The 9,852-nt window shown below is 33.5% G+C and overlaps 1 pseudogene; it reads right to left on the bottom strand.

Annotated features, from left to right (window-relative positions):
• Positions 1 to 1,946: 1,946 nt before the first annotated feature.
• On the bottom strand, positions 1,947 to 9,111 carry LOC137639464 (uncharacterized; annotated as a pseudogene).
• Positions 9,112 to 9,852: the final 741 nt, after the last annotated feature.

The following is a 9,852-nucleotide window of genomic DNA, read 5'->3' as shown; positions in this document are numbered from 1 at the left end:
AGACTGACAAATGAATGTCAACATAGATTGGACGAATAATGCTTCACCGTTCTGTTTCCATTGACAATTTCAAAATCTCACCTATTTCGGTCGTGACAAGAGAATTATTTCTTCATATATTTATTTTGTCACGATTTTAAACCTCCCAGCATCTCCCTTCTTTATACGATTTTTCCTCTGATAAAATAGATTAGAGCCCCTTTAAAAATCTCACCTCTTTCGGTCGTCAAAAGAAAATGGATTCTTTATATACTTATTTTCTCACAATTTTTAATATCTCAACACCTAACTTACACTTTTCCACGATTCTTTTAATAGAATAGATTAGTGTCCCTTTAAAAATCTCACCTTTTTCGGTCGTCAGAAGAAAATGGATTCTTTATATACTTATTTTCTCACTATTTTTCATATCTCAACATCTCACTTATAATTTTATACAATTTTTCCTCTGATAGAATAGAGTATTGGCTCTTTAAAAATCTTTATCAATGTTGCTATATATACTTCTGAATTATCAGCGGCATGTCGCAATGTAACAAATGTAAAAATATATGAAATAAAAATGTATGATTTAATCTTAAACAACTATTGTTCACTCTGGTACATGATAAGAATAGCCACTTCTCTTTACAATTCGGGTTAATATCATCAAATATTTCAGATTGTAAAGAGCATTACATAAGGAATAAGCTATCTTTATAATTAATGATACACTTAAGCAGCTCTTCTAGGAGAAGGAACACTCCAAAATCATACCATTGTTCTCTAGTCCTGGGTAGTGCCATAACCTCTGTCCCACGGTCTTCCACTGTCTTTGGGTAGAGTTCTCTTGCTTGAAGGTACACTCCGGAACACTATTCTATCTTATTTTTCTTCTTTTTGTTTTTATTAAGTTTTTATAGATTATATATGAAACATCTACTTTAATGTTATTACTGTTCTTAGAATATTTAATCTAATTGTTCATTACTTCCCTTGCAGTTAATTACCTTATTTCCTTTCCTCGGTAGGCTATTTTCCCTGTTGAAGCCCTTGGGCTTATAGTATCCAGCTTTTCCAACTAGGGTTTTAGATAATAACAAGAATAATAATAATAATAATAATAATAATTATTATTATTATTATTATTATTATTATTATTATTATTATTATTATCATTTCCTTTCCTCGGTAGGCTATTTTCCCTGTTGAAGCCCTTGGGCTTATAGTATCCTGCTTTTCCAACTAGGGTTTTAGATAATAATAATAATAATAATAATAATAATAATAATAATAATGATTATTATTATTATTATTATTATTATTATTATTATTATTATTATTATTATTTCCGTTCCTCGGTAGGCTATTTTCCCTGTTGAAGTCCTTGGGCTTATAGTATCCTGCTTTTCCAACTAGGGTTTTAGATGATAATAATAATAATAATAATAATAATAATAATAATAATATCATTATTATTATTATTACTATTATTATTATTATATCCTTTCCTCGGTAGGCTATTTTCCCTGTTGAAGACTTGGGCTTATAGTATCCTGCTTTTCCAACTAGGGTTTTAGATAATAATAATAATAATAATAATCATAATTTCCCTTTTGAGAAACAGTAAAATGCTGCTTCGACCAAAATATCCCTGACGGTGATTAAAAAGTAGCATACCTTCATTTCAGTCCAATACGATATAAAGCAGCAAGAGGAGAGTTCAATTTCAAAAGCCTGTGGGTGGAAGTTTAACACTAAATCCCAGTCAGAACAAAAAGGTACTCTTGTTCTATGGAAAAATATTTTGAAATGTTCTGAAAAGCTTTGAGAACAGATATTCGGTTTCCCGGTATTTTTAGATATGGATTTTGTATATTTTTAGGCTTACTTTGTCTTTGTTTATATATATATATATATATATATATATATATATATATATATGCTTTTTATTGTTACTGTTTCTTTCATATTGCTTCTTTTTCCTGTTGTTGCTTTTTTTCTGTTGCTCCTTTTCCAGTAGCTGCTTTTATCTGTTGCTGTTTTTTTATATAGCTGTTTTTCTGTTGCTACTTTTCCTGGGGTTGCTTTTTCTCTGTTACTCTTTTTTTCTTTTGCTGCTTTTTCTTGTTGCTGCCTTTTCCTGTTGCTGTGTTTTCTTGTTGCTGCTCTTTGTCCTGTTGCTAATTTTTTCTGTTGCTGCTATTTCTATTGCTGGTTTTTTCTGTTGCTGCTTTTTTCTGTTGCTGTTTTTTCTGTTGCTACTTTTCCTGGGGTTGCTTTATCTGTTACTCTTTTGCTTCTTTTGCTGTTTTTTCTTGTTGCTGCCTTTTCCTGTTGCTGTGTTTTCTTGTTGCTGCTTTTTGTCCTGTTGCTCCTTTTTTTCTGTTGCTGTTTTTCCTGTTGCTACTTTTCCTGGGGTTGCTTTTTCTGTTACTCTTTTTTTCTGTTGTTGTTTTTTCCTGTTTTTGCTTATTTCTATTGCTGCTTTTTCCTGTTATTGCATTTTTCTGTAGCTGCCTTTTCCTGTTATTACTTTTTCTTGTTGCTGCTTTTTCTGTTGCTGCTTTTGATGTTGCTACTTTTTTCTGTTGCTGCTTTTCCTGTTGCTGTTTTTTTCTGCTGCTGTTTTTCTGTTGCTGCTATTTTCCTGTTGCTGCTTTTTTATTGCTGCTTTATCCTATTGCTGTTCTTTCTGGTGCTGCTTTTTCCTGTTGCTGCTTTTCCTGTTGCTGTTTTTAATGTTACTGCATTTTCTTGTTGCTGCTTTTACATTTTGCTGCTTTTACCTGTTACTGCTTTTCATTGTTGTTCTTTTTCTGTTACTTCTTTTTCCTGTTGCTGCTTTTTCCTGCGGCTGCTTTTTTCTGTTTCTGTTTTTTCCCGTTGCTGCTCTTTTCTGTTGCTGTTTTTCCCTGCTGCTTCTTTTTCTGTTGCTGCTATTTTCCTGTTGCTGCTATTTTCCTGTTGCTGTGTTTTCTGTTGCTGCTATTTTCCTGTTGCTGTGTTTTCTGTTGCTGCTTTTTCCTGTTGCTATTTTTTCTGTTGCTGCTTTTTCTTGTTGCTGCTTTTTCCTGGTGTTGCTTTTTCTGATACTTTTTTTTCTTTTGCTGCTTTTTCTTGTTGATGTTTTTTCTTGTTGCTGCATTTTCCTCTTGCTGCTTTCTCCTGTTGCTACTTTTTCTTGTTGCTGCTTTTTCCTGTTGCTGCTTTTTCCTATTGTTGTTTTCTCGGTTGCTGTTGTTTCCTATTGCTGCTTTTTCCTGTTGCTGCTTTTTCTGTTGCCGTTTTTCTGTTGCTGCTGTTTCCTGTTGCTGCTTTTTCCTCTTGCTGCTTTTTCCTCTCGCTGCTCACCGTCTTGCCCTCCCACACACCTCTGCTGCCTCTGGAGCTACAATCTATTTCATAACATCCCTTATCCCTTCAGTTGGTGTTCCATTTATATATTATTATCATTATTATTATTATTATTGATGTTATTATTATTATTACAAGCTAAGCTATGACCCTAGTTGGAAAAGTAAGATGCCATAAGCCCCAGGGCTTAAACAGGGAAAAATAGCCCAGTGTGGAAAGGAAATAAATAAATAAACTGCAAGAGAAGTAATAAACAATCAAAATAAAACCTTAAAAACAAAAACAAGAAGATTATTAAGATAGAACAGCGTGTCCAAGTGTACCCTCAAGCAAGAGAACTCTAATCTCTTCTTTAGTTTTCTACTATTTATTTCTGCTCTTTCTAGTCAACAACAACAACAACAACAACAAACACAGCTGTCTGTAGTCCACTGCAGGACTAAAGCCTCAGACATGTCCTTGGTCATGTCTGGGTTTTGGCCATTTTCATCTCCACGCTGGCCACTGCGGATTGGCGATGGTGAGAGACTTTGGCCAAGTCGCTTACAGCAAACCAACCTAGTATGGGTGGCCATGACTAGTACAGCTTTGCTGATACACAGAACCTTTCACCACGTTAAGGTATCCCCACTCAGAGAGAGAGAGAGAGAGAGAGAGAGAGAGAGAGAGAGAGAGAGAGAGAAGTCACTTGACCTTTGTTTTAATTCTTTTATATCTTCTAGAAAATTTTAATATTTTTTCTTCACTCGAAAGTAATTAAATGTTATGTTATGACAAAGGCAGTCCAGTAATTGCTACCTGATTTTTTTTTTTTTTTTTTTTTTTTTGTCTTGGTTGAAAATCTTGATCTCTTTTTCTGTTTCTATCTTGATTATATGAATTTAGAAATAACGTTGACTTTGGTGTAAGCTTTAATGTATGACTATAAATTTAGTTTTTCATATGGATATAACTTTAGTTTTTGGTATGAATATAACTTTAGTTTTTGGTATGAATGTAACATCAGTTTTTGGTATGAATATATCTTTAGTTTTTGCTATAAATATACCTAGCTTTTGCTATGATTATATCTATTTTTTGCCATGAATACAACTTTAGTTTTTGCTATGAATATAACTTTAGTTTTTGCTATAAATATACCTAGTTTATGCTGTGATTATAACTATTTTTATCTGAGGATATAACTTTAGTTTTTGCTATGAATATAACTTTAGTTTTTACTATAAATATACCTAGTTTTTGCTATGATTATAACTCTTTTTTGCTATGAATATAACTTTAGATTTTGGTACGAATATATCTTTAGTTTTTGCTATGAATATAACTTCAGTTTTTCGTGTGAATATAACTTTAGTTTTTCATAGGAATATAACTTTAGTTTTTGCTATCAATAACTTTAATTTTTGCCATGAATATAACTTTAGTTTTTGTTTAGAATATAACTCGGTTTCTTGAATATAACTTTAGTTTTTCATATGAATATAACTTTAGTTTTTCCTATGAATATAATTGGTTTTTACTATGAATTTAACTTTGGTTTTTCCTATGAATGTAACTTTAGTTTTTGCTATGAATATAATTGGTTTTTGCTATGAATATAACTTCAATTTTCGCTTTAAATATTTCTTTAGTTTTACTATGAATATAACTTCAGTTTTTGCTATGAAAATAACTTTAATTTTTGCTATGAATAATAATGATAATAATAATAATAATGATAATAATAATAATAATAATAATAATAATAATAATAATAATAATAATAATAATAATAATAATAATAATTCTTTTATACAGCAATGCCATCCAAAGAAGGAAAACATATTTTGATGAAAAGATATTAAAAATAAACTTTTGAAGCAGTTTGGAGTAATTAGGTCTCTTTCAGACGATGTATTGAAAAGGATGAAAAAGTGGATAAATACATCAAGTGGAGGTGTATAAAGAGAGAGAGAGAGAGAGAGAGAGAGAGAGAGAGAGAGAGAGGGGGGGAGAGATAGATTTACGTATCAACGTTTTCAAAATCCATCTCAAACAGTTGACGAGAGAGAGAGAGAGAGAGAGAGAGAGAGAGAGAGGAGTGGGGGGAATAGATTTACGTATTAACGTATTCAAAATCCATCTCAAACTGTTGACGAGAGAGAGAGAGAGAGAGAGAGAGAGAGAGAGAGAGAGAGAAGAGAGAGAGAGAGAGAGAGGAATAGATTTATATATCAACTTTTTACAAAACCATCTCAAACTGTTGACGAGAGAGAGAGAGAGAGAGAGAGAGAGAGAGAGAGCGAATAGATTTATGTATCAACTTTTTACAAAATCCATCTCAAACAGTTGACGAGAGAGAGAGAGAGAGAGAGAGAGAGAGAGAGAGAGAGAGAGAGAGAGAGGAGAGAGCGAATAGATTTATGTATCAACTTTTTACAAAATCCATCTCAAACAGTTGACGAGAGAGAGAGAGAGAGAGAGAGAGAGAGAGAGAGAGAGAGTGGGGGGAATAGATTTACGTATTAACGTATTCAAAATCCATCTCAAACTGTTGACGAGAGAGAGAGAGAGAGAGAGAGAGAGAGAGAGAGAGAGAGATTTATGTATCAACTTTTTACAAAACTATCTCAATGTGGTTGCTTTAGTCATCCACATGCGTTGGGCAAGAAGAGATGTACAAACTTTACGTTTCCTGTTTCATCATATTTTTTTTTTTGGTTCAAAGATAAATTCTCAAATTACTGGGATGTTTAATATGATAAAAAGAGTTGTATCAAGAAGAAGAAGAAGAAGAAGAACTGTGTCCCTTCCGTCACATATTACTCTTCATTGATAACGAGGGATGGCGATATATTGAATTATCCTGTGTAATTCTTCTTTTTCTATTACTGTGAAGGTGAGGATAACCTTAATGCGTTATAAATTCATTGATAATCAAATAAATTTACAGTTAATGCTGTCTTGTTTTTTGTGTGAATCTAGTCTGATAGAAGTGTATTTACAGCATAGGCCTTTATTTTTCAGAGACTTATAACTTCATTGATAAATCAGATAATTTTATAATTAATGTCTTTTTTCAAGATGTGAATCTAATAGAGGCGTATTTTATAACCTAGGCCTATATTTTCCCGAAACCTACTTCATTGATAATCAAATAAATTTACGGTTAATGTTGTCTTCTTCCTTGAAGTGAATCTATTCTGATAAGTGTATTTCATAGCCTAGGCCTATATTTTTTCCGAAACCTACAATTTGATGCTAGCTTGGGCTAGAGTAGGCTTAGCAGTGCAGATTCTTTGAATTTTTCAAAAATACTAAAAATGTCAATAAACCAGGCCTATACGCAATGAGGAAAACAGAATTTACAAAAATTATTTAGTTTCCAAAATGGAATTTTTTAATATTTAGTTTTATATTGGCTTGGCCTAATATTTAGTAGTAAACTAATCCTATTTATGCTTTTTTCAACTCCTGTATCTAAGAATTATTGAAACCCTACACAAGGAAACAGCATTTCTGAGTAATGGGGAAACAGAATTAATTGAATTTCATTATCAGGAATTATCGGAAAATTCAATTAGCTTGATATGTGATACATTAATTGTTTAATACATGAATACATGATACATTGATTTCCAGTAATCTAATTATTCGAAGAAAATATGAATTATTTTGATTACCCTACCTTACCTACTGTTACCTTGAAATAACATTATTCACTACCTTACCTGCCTTTAATTTACCTGCCTTTGTCATATCTACTCTTACCTTACCCACTGTTACCTTAAAATAACGTTACTCACTACCGTACCTAACTTCAATTTACCTTCCTTTGTCATACCTACTCTTACCTTACCTACTCTTATTATAACTACTCTATACCTTACCTACCCATAAACCTTAATGTAACCTATCTTACCTTACCCAACTTTACCTTACCTAACGTAACCTATCTTTACCTTACCTAACGTAAGCTTACTTTACCTAACCTTACCTAATGTAACCTTACTTTACCTAACCTTACTTGATGTAACCTATCCTACCTTACCCAACCTTACCTTACCTAACGTAACCTATCTTACCTTACCTATCTTACCTTACCTAACGTAACGTTACTTTACCTAACCTTACCTAATGTAACCTTACTGTACCTAACCTTACTTGATGTAACCTATCCTACCTTACCCAACCTTACCTTACCTAACGTAACCTATCTTACCTTACCTATCTTACCTTACCTAACGTAACGTTACTTTACCTAACCTTACCTAATGTAACCTTACTGTACCTAACCTTACTTAATGTAACCTCTCTTACCTTACCCAACCTTACCTTACCTAACGTAACCTATCTTACCTTACTTAACGTAACCTTACCTATCTTACCTTACTTTACTTAACCTTACCTAATGTAACCTTACTTTACCCAACATTACCTAACCTTACTTAATGTAACTTATCTTACTTTACTCAACCTTACCTTACCTAACATAACCTATCATACCTAATGTAACCTATCTTACCATACCTAACGTAACCTTGCCTTACCTAACGTAATCTTGCCTAACCTAACGTAACCATACCTTACCTTACCTAACCTTACCTAACGTAACCTATCTTACCTTACCTAACGTAACCTATCTTACCTTACCTAACGTAACCTATCTTACCTTACCTAATGTAACCTATCTTACTTTACCCAACCTTGCCTACTTAACGTAACCCATCTTACTTTACCTAACGTAACCTATCTTACCTTACTTGACGTAACCTTATCATACTTTACCTAAAGTAACCTATCTTACCTTACCTTACTTTACCTTACCTAACGTAACCTTACCTTATCTTATCTAACCTTACCTAACCTAAAGTAACCTATCATACCTTACCTAACGTAACCAATCTTACTTTATTTAATCTACATTACCTCACCTTACCTAACCTATCTTAGCTTTGCTAACCTATCTTACCTCAGCAAACTTACCCTACCTTAGCTAACCTATCTTACCTTTCTTTACCTACCATACCCGATTACCTTGCTTTACTTGCCTGACCTTTGTTTACTTACTGTACGTACCCATCTTACTTTTCTTTACCTACCTTACCTTGACTTAGCTCTTTTATCCTTACTTTAGCTTAGCTAACCTACCCTTACCTTAATCAATCTACCCTTATGTTATCTACCCTTAGCTTAGCTAGACTACCCTTAGCTTAACTTAGCTAAACTACCCTTAGCTTAGCTAAACTACCCTTAGCTTAGCTAAACTACCCTTAGCTTAGCTAAACTACCCTTAGCTTAACTTAGCTAGCCTACCCTTAGCTTAGCTAACCTATCCTTAGCTTAGCTCAGCTAACCTACCATTAGCTTACCTTAGCTAACCTACCCTTACCTTACCTTAGCTAACCTACCCTTACCTTACCTACCTTTACCTTACCTTAGCTAACCTACTCTTAGTTTAGCTTAGCTAACCTACCCTTAGCTTAGCTAACCTACCCTTAGCTTAGCTAACCTACCCTTAGCTTAGCTAACCTACCCTTAGCTTACCTAACCTACCCTTAGCTTACCTAACCTACCCTTAACTTACCTAACTTACCCTTAGCTTACATTAGCTAACCTACTCTTAGCTTACCTATCCTACCCTTAGCTTACGTTAGCTAACCTACTCTTAGCTTAGCTAACTTAAACTTAGCTTAGCTTAGCTTAGCTAACTGTAGCGTAGCTTAGTTATCCTACCCGTAGCTTAGTTTAGCTAACCTACCATCTCACCCTATCTACCCTACCCTTCAATGTCATATTTGCGCCTTAACTCAGTGCAGCAAATATAGAATTCAACTTTGGGATTAACTAAGGAGTATTGATACTCTTTGTACCCGATAAAATGCATTCTATCAAGCTGGAGTGGGTAATTCAAAATGGAGGGACAATGAAGATTTTGCCAGTGATGGGTAAAGGACCTCTGTTCATATAGTTACATTCTTCTTTGGGGAGTAAAAAAAGTTCTATGTTTTAAATAGTGCCCTTTCCATATATGTTTATTCACCTGGTAAAGGTATTTCTAAAACCTATTTTTATACCAAATACTTTTTTTTCATGTTTGACTTTTTTAGTTATACAAATTTATTCATTCAACAGCACAAGATGCCTGGGCAGCTCCACAACTTCCTGCAGCAAGAAGCAGCATTATACCTTGACCTAACAGTAGAAAGAGGACTCCAATCAATAGTCCCATATAACTGCACAAAGACCTAGGATTTCGACCCGCTATACTATGGTAAGGAATAATTTAAATTCGCTACATGGGCCAATGTTTTAATTTGTTTGTATATGAAACAGCTATGGGATTAGAAGGGGTATTCCAGGTAGTTGAAACACCATGGTATGTAAAGAGAAACACCTGGAATCCTAGGATAGGCTATGTCAGTGGAATTTTTCTAGCTAAAATCACATTGCTCCTACACAGCGTACAAACCCTCATCCTTGAATTGGGGAGATTACTTCAGCAGAAGCTGAAATCAATCATTGATATTGGATAAT

Source organism: Palaemon carinicauda, chromosome 4 (genome assembly GCF_036898095.1).
Source record: "Palaemon carinicauda isolate YSFRI2023 chromosome 4, ASM3689809v2, whole genome shotgun sequence".
NCBI classification, from domain to species: Eukaryota; Metazoa; Arthropoda; class Malacostraca; order Decapoda; family Palaemonidae; genus Palaemon; species Palaemon carinicauda.
The sequence above is the reverse complement of the archived record's forward strand: the minus strand, read 5'-3'. Positions and strand labels throughout refer to the sequence as shown.